The following is a 14078-nucleotide window of genomic DNA, read 5'->3' as shown; positions in this document are numbered from 1 at the left end:
GCAATAATAGGAGGGGCGAACCTACTGTAGCGCGCTGGGGGATTAGACCGAGGTGCACATGTTAGGAATCAAATTCGTGACCAACTCCGTCTTCAACAAGACACTGATGAAGACTTGGATAGAGGTAGTACGACGATTTTCAGACAGGGTTGAGATTCCACATTTTCATGGAAACCTTTTCATAGAGGATTTTGTGGATTGGGTAGTCTCATTCCGGTGATCGAGGTTTTGGTACCTTGTGGTCATGATGGTCGGGAGCGCGCAGACCGATCCGCATGTGTTACATGGTCCACTTTTGGGTGGCCCTCTTATTCACCATTTGATTCCGAGTTTCAAGTCGCATATATAGCGCCATACATTTGGGAAGGATCGATAAGTTTTTTATTGCTTTTATTTAACGATTTTAATTGTTATATGTTTAAGTTAATTTAATTAACTAGTATGTGTACTAAATGACTAATTGTATGGGCGTCTGGTGGGACGAGTGGTGTCCTGTATCACCTTCTTGACCTAGTTATCGTACGAGAATATATTACACAAGCTTTGGCTCACGCCGGCATAGATGTGAGTCATGACAAGCAGTTTTTGCAGATGATCGGCTTGTTCCCCTTAGCTCGCTTCTTCATATCAAGCATAGATGTTCCGTTGTTGTTCTCGTTTTGGAGCGCAGCCTAAGACGAAAAACTTCCATATATCGTATAGAGAGATCATGGCCATCACTCTCTACAAATTCAGAAGATATTCGGTGCTCCGGTGGAGTGATATGTGGTAGCTCCTAAGTTCAGGGAGGATACGGAGCGGGCGAACTGCGTGTATGATGAAGAGGCGATGGAGGTTGAATTACGACATGATATGTGATAGATTTTTGCGTTTCGAGGTCGTTTAAGCCCTCGAAACGACGTTTTTGCCATTTTAGAAAAGTTTTAAATAATTCATAATTAATTCTAGAAAATTTGGATTTCAAATCCGCAAGTTGGGATATGTCCAATTTTCAGTATTCTATTAGATTTATGAGCTATTTCGTTTTTTTTTATTCTTTTTTGGTAATTTTTTCGTTTTTCTAGTTTGATTACGGTTTTTCCGTTTTTGCACCAAAAAAGGCAAAATCCCTCGCCCCAGGGCCCCCATCCCTTGGCTCGACAAGTATTTGATGGAGGAATGTAAATCATGGTAACTTCGAGAGTTGCTACAAGGATTTGCCCTCAATGGCAATTATAGGAGGGGCGAACTTAATGTAGCGCGCGCTGGGGGATTAGTCCGAGGTGCACATGTTAGGAATCAAATTTGTGACCAACTCCGTCTTCAACAAGACACTGATGAAGACTTGGATAGAGGTAGTACGACGATTTTCAGACGAGGTTGAGACTCCACATTTTCATGGAAACCTTTTCATAGAGGATTTTGTGGATTGGGTAGTCTCCCCCCACCTCACGCAACCCCCCCCCCCCCCCCCCCCCTCCCCACCCACCAACAACCAGTGTTCTAAAAATCGGTCGAGGCGGTCCAAAACCTTTACGATTTTAGTGTAAAAGTTTGAAAAATTGGTTTTTTGCCTGTGAGGCGGTTTTAGGCGGTCTGAGGCGGTCAAACCTTTAAGGCGGGTCAAACCCCGTGGCAAAAATGGGTCAAAAATCGGTTAAAAATCGGGTTTTTTTTTTTTTTTTTTTATATTTATAATTCAAAATAAAAATTGGATTTTAATAAAAGAAAATATGAGTTTATGCCTTATTTTGTTTATGTTAATTATTATTGTGAAAGAACTGAATAAATGTTAATTCAAAAATTTTGCTTTTTTATTTATATTTTATAAGGATATTTATGTATTATGATCTTATAATTATTAAATTTTTATTATGTTATTAGGATATATACATGATGGAGATATAACTATGTTGAAATATCTTTTTATATATGTTTGGAGTATTTATAAATAATATTTAGAAATATATTATATTAAATTTTAAAAACCGATTTATTTCCGATTTATCACCGATTAATCACCGCCGCACCGATTAATCGTGAGTCGGTGCCTAACCGACTCGGACCCGATTACCGCCTTTTACAACCTTGCCAACACCCCACACGCCTCTTCCTCCCTTTCTCTTCGCTCATACCTATTTGTCTCTCAAGCCTCTAGTATTGTAAAATTTATTTTTCATTTCTTGTAAAAAAAAACTTTAATTTTATTTCCATATGTTTTGAAGGGCTATTAGTGAAAACCCCCTCTAATAAGGATGGATCCATCTCCTTTTCCTTTATTAGTGAGAGACCCATAGTTTTTGTATTTTCAAATTTACCCTCCCACTACTCACTACCCATTATCAACTAGTTGGATGTATTTTTTTTAATATTCGTTTATTTATTTATTTATTCTTTAAAAAATAATAATTTAAAAAAAAATATTTTTTAATTTTTTTAATATTTTTCTTTAAATATTCTTTTTCTATATTTTTTTAGTTTTGAGTTAAAACACCTATATATCAATAAAACTACTATTATTAAAACGAATGTTATTAAAACAATTGGTATTAAAACAATGATATATCAGTTTCACAATTTATTAAATTAATTATATATTATATTATTTCCATTGTAAGATTAACTAATTATTTAATCAAAACATCTCCTAAACAACTATTTGTTAAAATCAACTATTTATTCAAACCAACTAAAAAGTAATGAAAACAATAATATTGTTGTCCGAAACAACTATATTGCTATACGAAAACAACTATATTGAATCAACTACCAAATTATTGAAATCAACAAAAATAAAAGCAAAAGTACACTGTATCAACAAATTCTTATCTGCGATTTAAACAAACAAGAAAAACTTGCACAAAGATAATTTATTGAATTAAAATAAAATATTGCGGGTTACAAACTCTAATCTAATCCTCTGATTCTTCTCTCAAGAACAATATTTGTTTGACTTTGAATTTCGGAGTCGGGTCGTTGACTTGATCTTCTCCGGATTTGATTTGGATTTGAATAACGTCTTCCAAGGGTCTTGCGACTTGAATCTCGGATCGAACGCTGAACTTTGACGGGTTTTGACATGAAGATCTTGGAGTTCTTGATGAATTTGGCCCTTCAATCTTCCTTCGATCTTGATTTGTTGAAGAACACCCTCGATTTGATGAAGAACGCCTTGAATTTGATGAAGAACGCCTTGAATTTATTGAAGAACGCCTTGAATTTGTTGAAGAACGCCCTCGATTTGATGAAGAACGCCTTGAATTTGATGAAGAACGACTTGTATATTGTAGAGATAATTTTCTCTACGGTTTTTTCTCCTTCTTGAGTTGTGTTTTGAATTGTGTAGAGAGGGTCCCTATTTATAGTGGTAGAATAAGAGTCCTACTTAAAGTCTACTTGATGACGTGGTGCGATTTGATTGGCTCTATTTAAATTGATATTTATCTCTTATAACTTGGAAGAGAAGAAATAATCTTATTGTCCAATAATTAATTGATAATTATCTCCATAACTTATTTTGTAAGATAAATTATAATTTAATTTAGACACAATTTAATTGGCTAATTTAATTAACCAATTAATTAATTTTATGCGTCTACAAATGCCCCCTCGAGACTTGTTCACGGACAATGCATCTTGGAGTGGATGAGTCTCGATAATTGCTCAACTTCGATTGCAGCTTGATCTAGTAAAGAACATATATCTTTTGAAATCATGACTGAACTTAGAGAGATTCTAAGTTGCCTACGTACCCTATAAAGGGATCAAGTCATAACGTAGTTCAAAATATATCGTTTTAAGGGATGTCGTGCACAGTTTATACTCATGTGGACAAGGAGAAACATTTGCAGTTTAAGCTCGTACAGAAGGAGCATTTGACTTGAATTTGTAGATAGTTTATGCTCGTATCAAGGATCCTTGACTTGATTTCGATATATAGATATATAGTTTATGCTCGTATCGAGGAGCCTTGACTTGATTTGGATATATAGATAGTTTATGCTCGTATCAAAGAGCCTTGACTTGATATGTATAGATAGTTTATACTCGTATCAAGGAGCCTTGACTTGATTTAGATATATAGATAGTTTATGCTCGTATCAAGGAGCTTTGACTTGATTTGAATATGTAGATAGTTTATGCTCGTATCAAGGAGCCTTGACTTGATTTGGATATATAGATAGTTTATGCTCGTATCAAGGAGCCTTGGTTTGATTTGGATATGTTGACATTTTAAACTCGTGTCAAGGAGTACTTCGTTTGTTTTGGACATGTAGACCTTTTAAACTCGTGTCAATGAGTACTTTGTTTGATTTGAGCATGTAGACCTTTTAAACTCGTGTCAATGAGTACTTCGTTTGATTTGGACATGTAGACCTTTTAAACTCGCGTCAAGGAGTATTTCATTTGATTCGGACACGTAGACCTTTTAAACTCGTGTCAAGGAGTGCTTGATTTGATTTGGACATGTAGACCTTTTAAACTCGTGTCAAGGAGTGTTTCACTTGATTTGGACTTGTAGACCTTTTAAACTCGTGTCAAAGAGTATTTCACTTGATTTGGACTTGTAGACCTTTTAAACTCGTGTCAAGGAGTGCTTCAGTTGATTTGGACTTGTCATATTGCATAGGATGTTGTTTCTTCAAAAGACTTGCCCCCATCCTCATGATCTTCTTGTTCTTCTTCAACATGTTCTTCTTTGAGATGATACGACTTTTGGAACGAAGGTCCTTCGACTTCATTTGCAGTTATGCTCAATTCCATATCATGTGCTCGAGTGGCCAACTCTTCAAAACTTTTAGGTTGAATTCTTTGAAGGATATATCGGTGTCCCCATTGCATTCCTTGGATGCACAATTCAATAGCTGATGTCTCAGGCAGTCGATCCTTGCAATTAAGACTCAAATTTCTCCAACGGTTGATGTAGTGGATGACAAGTTCCTTCTTCCATTGGCGGAAATTGGTGAGCTCAATCATGCTGACTGTTCTTCGAGTGCTGTAAAAGCGGTTGAGAAATTCTCCCTCAAAGTGCTTCCAATTATCAATGGAGTTTGCCCCCAAATCAATGTACCAATCAAACGCGTTGTCTTTGAGCGATCGGACGAATTGCTTGACGAGGTGATCTCCATACGTCCCGGCATCATTGCAAGTCTCGACGAAGTGTGCCACATGTTGCTTGGGGTTGCCTTTGCCGTCAAATTGTTGAAACTTTGGAGGTATATAGCCCATTGGCATCCTTAGATCATCAATCCTTTGCGTGTATGGCTTGACATAGGTTGATGGAGACTTCGAGCCTCGTTCCAACTTGTCTTTGATGGTTCCACTGATCAGCGTCATCACTTGATCTACATGAATCATCCCTTCTGGAGAAACTTGAAAATCTTGAGCTGGAGCCTTCTTGTTTTCAACTGGCTGTTGCATTATGGATGCCTCGACTTCGTCTTGAGCCTCTATATGTTCCACAATTTGACTAGCATCGGCTATGTTCATCTTCTCGATCAACTTGGCAATTTGAGAATCTCGTTGTTGAACATGCTTTGTGAGTCCTTCAATAGCCTTGGTCAAACTTACAATTTGTTCTTCCATAGTTGTAGCGTTTGTTGTCATGACGGATGCCATCTCTGAGTAGCTTGATGTTGAATGAGTCATGGGCTGTGACATCTCTCGTTTTGAGCCTTCCACGTCTGCGCTTGTGTTGACAAGAGGTGGTAAGCCTTTCTGAACGATTTGGGGTGTCGAGCTAGTCTTGGAGGATGCTTCTTCCATAGTTGTAGCGTTTGTTGTCATGACGGATGCCAACTCTGAGTAGTTTGATGTTGAATGAGGCATGGGCTGTGAAATCTCTCGTTTTGAGCCTTCCACGTCTGCGCTTGTGTTGACAAGAAGTGGTAAGCCTTTTTGAACGGTTTGGGGCGTCGAGCTAGTCTTGGAGGATGCTTGCAGCTTCTTAGCCATACTCCTTGTAACTAAGCCCATACTTGATGAATCCGAAGTAGCAGTCTTCATTGCGAACGCAGAGCAGTCACTGCAACACTTTGAGGATCTTCGAGAGAAAGAAGAGATGAGAGGTAGAGATGTCCCACCGGGCGTGCCAAAATTTGTATCAACAAATTCTTATCTGCGATTTAAACAAACAAGAAAAACATGCACAAAGATAATTTATTGAATTAAAATAAAATATTGCGTGTTACAAACTCTAATCTAATCACTCTGATTCTTCTCTCAAGAACAATATTTGTTTGACTTTGAATTTCGGAGTCGGGTCGTTGACTTGATCTTCTCCGGATTTGATTTGGATTTGAATAACATCTTCCAAGGGTCTTGCGACTTGAATCTCGGATCTAACGCTGAACTTTGACAGGTTTTGACTTGAAGATCTTGGAGTTCTTGATGGATTTGGCCCTTCAATCTTCCTTCGATCTTGATTTGTTGAAGAACGCCCTCGATTTGATGAAGAACGCCTTGAATTTGATGAAGAACGCCTTGAATTTGTTGAAGAACGCCCTCGATATGATGAAGAACGCCTTGAATTTGATGAAGAACGACTTGAATATTGTAGAGATAATTTTCTCTACTGTTTTTTCTCCTTGAGTTGTGTTTTGAATTGTGTAGAGATGGTCCCTATTTATAGTGGTAGAATAAGAGTCCTACTTAAAGTCTACTTGATGACGTGGCGCGATTTGATTGGCTCTATTTAAATTGATATTTATCTCTTATAACTTGGAAGAGAAGAAATAATCTTATTGGCCAATAATTAATTGATAATTATCTCCATAACTTATTTTGTAAGATAAATTATAATTTAATTTAGACACAATTTAATTGGCTAATTTAATTAACCAATTAATTAATTTTATGCGTCTATATACACACCAAAATACCAACAAAAACGACTGTTATTGAAACCAACTACAACCATAACGAAAACAACTATATCTTTTTGATTAACACGAACACAATTTCAACAAACCAGCCTTCCAAATAATACCTCCTCCTCGAGGTCAATCTATTCCATTAAAGCGGTGGTGGAGGCGGTCTTCCGACAAGGATTGCAGGAATGCTTTCAAAAATTGAAAATAAAATAAAAAATACCAGCAGATCTGCCCATCCCTCGGAAAGGAACGGGGGAGACCGGAAATGCCGCTGTCCGTCCTTGATATGGCGGCATCGCCTTGTCGTTGTCGAGACATGATGGTCTGCATTTTGTTGTTCTCTAGTTCTGTTGTTTATTATTATTTATTTGGTTTGCAATTTGCTATTTGTTTATAATTGAACCAGCATGTTCTTGTTTGCAGTTTTTTATTTGCAATTTGAAGTCTCTTCTTTGCAATTTTTTGTTTAATATTCCTTGTTTGCAATTTATTGTTACTTTAAAATTATTGATTGCAATTTTTGTTATTGTTTGTAATTTGTTTTTTCATGTTCATCTCTGCAATTGAAAATCTTATTGATTGTTTTTTTTTGTGCCCGTTGAAACAATTAAGTCAAAACAAAAGGAGAGATAAAAATTAATGACTCCTCAACATCTTCCCAAAGGACGAAAACAAGAGCAAATCAAACTGCAAACAAAGCCCTGAAAAGCAACAACCTTCGTTGGGTACACTGCAAGACACCACTGCTTGCAACAACCTTTGTTGATTGAGTCTGGATAAATAAATTTGAAAGTCTTTTATTCATTAGATCTTAACATCAATTACATCAATAATTTTGATTATATAATTGTAATTATTGGCTTGTATCTTGCAGTATTTTGTGTTTAATGCACTAATTCGTTACTAGACAAAAATTAATTTGTTGGTTTTTGTTATATCATCAATTGTTTCATATTTTGGGTTTTAAAAATATTTTCATATTGTTCGAGAAATATTGCACTTGAGTAGTGTATTTTGAACATAGAATCATTAGTTGCATATTGTTGTTTCGTAAAGACATTTGTAAAATAACATTTTAAACATAGCCTAGCTAGTTTCATATTTTATTTATTTTGCTATTTATTTTGATCTTGCAATTTGTGTATCCTTTTATTTTGTATTTCTCGCTTTGTTGTTGCAATTTGTATTTTGCATTTTGTTGCTATAACTTGGAAATATATAAAATTTGGTGGTTAAAAAATTGGATGATAAAAAATAATGTCGAAAAATTATGCAAATATATGTATGTAATCCTACAAAAAATGTAACAAGTAAAATACACATATTACAAGGATTTTGTGACGTTAAATATGCGTTTTTTTTTTTGCTGTTTGCTGAAGTATAGTTAATTAGAAAATGTAAATAAATAATTATAAATCTACACTACAAATAAGTAATAACAAATAAATATTGAGATCGAGAAAGAGGGGGAGAGATATTTACTTGACATAGGGGCGAGAGAGGCGGGAAAAAGAGAGGGACTCACATGTGATGTAGTTAGAAGATGGGGAGTGACATGTGAGATTTGTTCCCTCATTTTTCATAAATAATTATTTCAGATAAATATTAATTGAGTGCATTTATGTTTATATGACTATATACTATTAATTTAATTTTACTTATATTATTTTTTTGGATGGTAAGACTTAAGCTTGTATTCATATAGTAAATAGCAATACATAGTAAATAGGATATCCAACTATATAACTTCAAGAAATAGAACATCTAGCCAATTTCCACTAAATTTTATTATAATTGTTATTTTCATGTATTATTATTTTCAGTTTTAAAATGCTAGTTATATTATATCAAGAAATATATACGCGATTTTTTTCCTCCAAACTAATAATGATAATCTCAAGACTCAAGCAATAAGCTAATAAGGCAATAAACAAAAATGAAGGCGTGGACTATTCCTGTATTTGGGTCTCCGTCGTATATTTTTCAGCAGAAATTGCATAATGTCAGGCATGTTCTTAAGCGGTGGAATTGGGAAGTGTTTGGTGACCTACGAAGTAATATCAAAGCTTCTCAACAAACAATTCAAGCACTTGAAAAATGAGCTTCAACAGGGCTAGAATGACGAGATTTTGGAGCAGCTTGTGGAGACTAAGAAACATCTTAATCGTCTCGAAGATTGGGAAGCGGAGATATTAAGTGCCAAGGCTCGACTTGCATGGGAGAAGGATGGGGATCGCAACACCGCTCTTTACCAAGCGTGCATCAAAGATCGGTGCAAGCGTTCGGCCATTCAAATTAAGAGAGAGGATGGATCCATTACGACTGATCCTAACGAAATAGGTGCTATAGCGGAATCTTTTTTCGCTAATGTTTTCAAGGCGTCAGACTATCATATGAACGAGACTTTATTCCATGAGGTTACTACTGTGGTGAGTAACTCCTTAAATGAAATTTTTTGCAGAGTTCCGGATCTAGAAGAAATTCTCAACGCTATTAAGGGACTGAAGGCGTCTAGTTCTCCCGGCAATCACGGATTCACAGGGCACTTTTATATAGCATGTTGGGAAATTATTAAAGATGAGCTGGCAAATTTTATTGTTGATTTCTTTCGCGGGGGTTATTTACTGAAGGAAATGTGTCTATCCACAATTATTTTGTTGCCAAAAGTCGAGAATGCATGGAGTATGAGCGATTTCAGACCCATTAGTTTGGGTAATTTCTCGGGAAAGATTGTTTCTAAAATTCCTTCGAACCGATTAGGCAAGATTCTTCCTTTTATTATCTCTGAGGAGCAAGCTGGATTTGTACAGGGAAGAGATATGACTACTCACATTGTTATGGCACAAGAGTTGATGAGAGATATTGATCGAAAGTGTTCGGGTAGGAACATCATTATTAAACTGGATATGGCGAAGGCTTATGACCGATTGGAGTGGAGGTTTCTCTTGAAGGCCATGCGCTCGTTTGATTTCTCCCATAAATCATGTGATTTGATTTTCGAAATATTTGCAACATCTCATATTCTTTTAACATCAACGGACTCCTGACCGGAAACTTCAAATCTTCTCGCGGGGTTAGGCAAGGCGATCCCCTCTCTCCTCTTTTATTCATCTTGGCACAACAAATTTTGACCATCAATCTTAATCGGAAAATGGTGACGAAACAGATTATTCCATTCAAGGTTGGTCGAAATGAAGAGGTGGTTTCTCATCTTTTGTATGCGGACGACATACTTATTTTCTTGAATGGAGGGCAACAATCTATGCAAGCTCTTATGGAGGTTTTAAAATCTTACGAACGCTCTTCAGGGCAATTGGTGAATGGTTCTAAAAGCCACATGTATGTGGGTAAGTGGGCTGAATCTGTGGGTTAGTCTATTAAACAATTGACAGGCTTTCGTCGTAAATCTCTGCCCTTTCGATATCTTGGCATACCGATTTATTCTGGTCGTACCAAGGCTGAATACTTTGAATATTTAGTACAAAACGTTCGTGGTAAACTTCAGGGGTGGCACGGTAAACTTCTCTCATTTGCGGGCAAACTAACGTTGATTAAATCAGTTATGGGAAGCATCCCGATTTATTCGCGTGCTCCAAAGTCCCGGCCTCTGTTCTTGTTCGTCTAGAACAACTTATGTCTTCCTTCTTGTAGAGCTCTGGTGGAGAATCGCGAACCCAGTGGGTGAGGTGGAAAACGGTTTGTACCCCTATTGACGGAGGGGGTTTGGGTATTCAAGATCTCAAACAAGTCATGCGGTGCTTACATGGTAAACTATTCTGGAAGGTGCTGCAAAATTCCTCATTATGGTCCAAATTTGCTCGAGCGAAGTATTGTGATAAACGAGTTCATATAACAAGGAGATCCGCCTCTCCATCATGGATGTCGATTTGTAGCCATGCGGAGAGCTTAGCGGACTGTACTCAATGGTTGGTGGGCTGTGGTGCTATTAAATTTTGGACAGATAATTGGCTAGGAGAGGTGTTAGTCGGACCTTTACCAAGCGATAATAACTTGACAATTGCAGAAGCCTGGCCCCAATTTGCGGACCTGCTGCAAATTATACCACAAGAATGGCATGAGAAGTTGAAGAAGATTACTTTAGAGATGAATAAACCGGATCGTTTGATTTTTACCCTCACTCAATCTGGTGAATTTTCGAGTAAGGAATATTGGCGTCATATTAATATGCCACGTTTGCGCGTCTCGTGGACAACTCGTATTTGGCAGCCTTACTTACCTCATCGAACTAGTGGATTTTTATGGAAGTTAATTCATAATGCATTACCGGTTGATCAACGAATAATTTATCGGGGTATTCCATTGGCTTCTAGATGTGTTTGCTGCCAATCGCCTTGCCCGGAAGACATTGCTCACCTATTTTTGCACTCAGAGATTGCGGTACGGGTTTGGAAGCACTTCGGCCCCCTTTACCAAGTCCAAGATCGGTTTGAGTCGCCCAAACATGTTTTGTGCGTTTGGGTCCCGCGGCCATCCGATCTCTATCTTTTTGCGATGATTAGGAATTCGGTGGTATGTCACATTTTTCGTGAAATTTGGAATGCTCGGTGCCGGGTGGTATATGTTGATGGTGATATGTCAAGTGCTGAAATTATTTGTAAGGTTTATTACCACACGCAGAACTTGGTGGCTTTGCATCGTCCCAGGCAATCTTCTACCAAGATTCAAAGTCTTTTTATTCAAGCCGCTGGTCTTCCGGTGGTGCAGCCGCCTCATAAACGGGGGGCATGGCACAAATGGGAATTTCCTCCGGCAGGAAAGTATACGCTTAATACAGATGGTTCGGCAAAAGGTGGGATGAGTTTAGGAGGCGGTATTATTAGAGATTCGAGGGGGAATATGTTGCTGGATATTCTTCATTTTTCGGGCATGGCACGAACAACTCTGCAGAATTTTGGGCTATAGTTTATGGATTAAGAATGTATAGGCACATGGGGATCCTTCATGTTACGGTGGAGAGTGACTCGTTGTTGGCTATTAATGCAATTAAAACCAAGGTCGTTACATGGGAGTTAGAATATATTCTTGGGGTAATTTTCTATAGACCCCCCATTACTAGATTCTATAGGTATTAACCCAACTCATAAGTCCAATTTTGCTAGAACCCCCTACAATTAATTATGGCCAATATACCCTTAAATAAAATAGGAAATTTTTAATCTTAAATCAATAAATAGCAAATTTATTCCCCATGAACCCATCTAGCAAAAATAGGGCCGCGATTATCTCGATCCTTGAATCTCTCCCAGAAACAAAAAAATTCTCTCCCTTTTTATGCGAAACAAATACTGTAATCCAAGAAAAAATCGTGAAATTGATTTTTCTAATATATCGTTGTTCTCGACGTCGTGTAGATGTAAATCTCAAAAAAAAAAAAACGAGAGACAATGATTAAAGATGGAAAAAGTACAGGTAATTTGCTCTTCTATATCTCTTCTTTTATGTTTTTAATGGCGAATTATTCACGAATTGTCATGAAAATTTTGATCAATGGATCGAAAGATGTTGATATTGATTCTTCGACCTCAATTACCATATTTGTTTTTATGTAAAAATTATTGGTTTCTTGCTTTTGATTTTGCTGTTTTTGTTACATAATTTTTTTGATGTCGATTGCAACATGTTATAGGTTTTTTCGCATCATAACAGCAAAGTGCAAAATAAACAGCAACAGGTTATTGGTTTCTAGCTTTTGATTTTGCTGTTTTTGTATATTTTGCACTTTGCTATTTATTTTGGATTTTGCTTATATGATGCGTATTTTGCTTTCATATTATATTTCATTTCGACTTTATTGTTATCATAGGGTAAGTTGCATTTTACTAAAATATTTGCAGTTTGGTGTCGTAATAAATGGTTTCATCTATCATACCAAAATACTTGTTGAAAATAACTTATTGTTACTGTACCATTTGCATTTTGCAGTTTGTTGTTGACAATTGCATTTGAAAATAGTTATTTGCATACTATTATTTGGTTGTTATTGCCACTATTTTGTTGATGTTGTTCAAGTTTATATTTTTTATGTTGTTGTCTGCAAATTGAAGTTTGTTGATGTTGTCCCTTTAGACGGTTTTTATTTTCACTTTTGTAGTTCTGCATATTTTAATTTGCAGCTCGTTATTGCAAATTAATATTAGTTTTTTCTTTCTTCATTGGGAATAACTATAAAAGGTTTCACATATTTTTTGGTTCTCTTCCTAAACTCGTATTAGAGTTAATGTGTGTGTGACTTTTTTTTTTCTTTTGTATTTTGTCGTTTAATAATGTATTGCATATTGCGAGTAATTGTATTTTTTGCATCTCGTTGTTGCAACTTCGAACATTGTATTTCTCTATAGGGATTCAATGATGCCTTTTGAGATTGTAATATGCATTGATGCAAATTTGTGCATATTTTAATTGGAAGCTTTTTTGGTTGCACTCGTAGCTTACTGTCGCCACAACTATAGGCCAGAAGAAAACAAACAAGAGATTCATTAGAGGTTGATGCTACTGACACGATCATGTTTCTAGAAGATCCCCGATGACGTTTGGAAGTTGTGAATTCAGTCGGACGTCGAGACTATGTCCGTTATGACATCAACCCAGTCATAATCAATTATGATAGATTGTAGTTTGTTCATTGACTATAATGCAACATAACTTGTATCTATTGATTTGTATCTTACAATATTTTGTATTTAATGTACTGATTTATTCCTAAATAAAAATGGTTTGTTGGTTTGTTATATCATCTTTTATTTCATATTTTATATTTTAAAAATATTTTATATTGTTCGAGAAAGAATAAACGTGAACCTCTAATGTTTGAGCAAATTATCATTAGTTCCATATTATGTTGTTGTGAAAAGACATTTGTAAAATAATATTTTTGCCACATGGTAGGTGATTCCGTATTATATTTATTTTGCTATTTATTTTTGTTGTTATAAATTGCAGTTTATATGTTTGTAATTGTATTTTGCAATTTGTTGTTGTAACTTGACACAAGTATTTTGTAATTTTTCTATTTACTTTTGCTGTTATAAAATAGAAAATTAAAAAGAAAAAAAAAAGGAGAGAAAGAGACGTGATTGAGAGGAGAGAGAGAGAGGAGTTAAATGAGAGAAAAGAAAGGGAGGGGGAGACGTGAGGGAGAAGAGAGAGAGAGAGAGGAGTTAAATGTGAGAGTGAATTGTAGGATTTTATTCATATTTTCCATAACTA

General features: G+C 36.1%; 1 long non-coding RNA gene across 1 annotated transcript; it reads left to right on the top strand.

The window, feature by feature from the left end:
• The first annotated feature begins 11910 nt into the window (after positions 1–11910).
• LOC148765908 (uncharacterized) lies at positions 11911–13600 on the top strand. The gene is made up of 2 exons (XR_016029053.1): positions 11911–12281; positions 13300–13600. It is a non-coding gene; the product is annotated as an uncharacterized LOC148765908 (long non-coding RNA).
• Positions 13601–14078: the final 478 nt, after the last annotated feature.

The sequence above is a fragment of the Erythranthe guttata genome, chromosome 13, assembly GCF_056151865.1.
Source record: "Erythranthe guttata isolate IM_541 chromosome 13, IM_541, whole genome shotgun sequence".
NCBI lineage: Eukaryota > Viridiplantae > Streptophyta > Magnoliopsida > Lamiales > Phrymaceae > Erythranthe > Erythranthe guttata.
The sequence above is the reverse complement of the archived record's forward strand: the minus strand, read 5'-3'. Positions and strand labels throughout refer to the sequence as shown.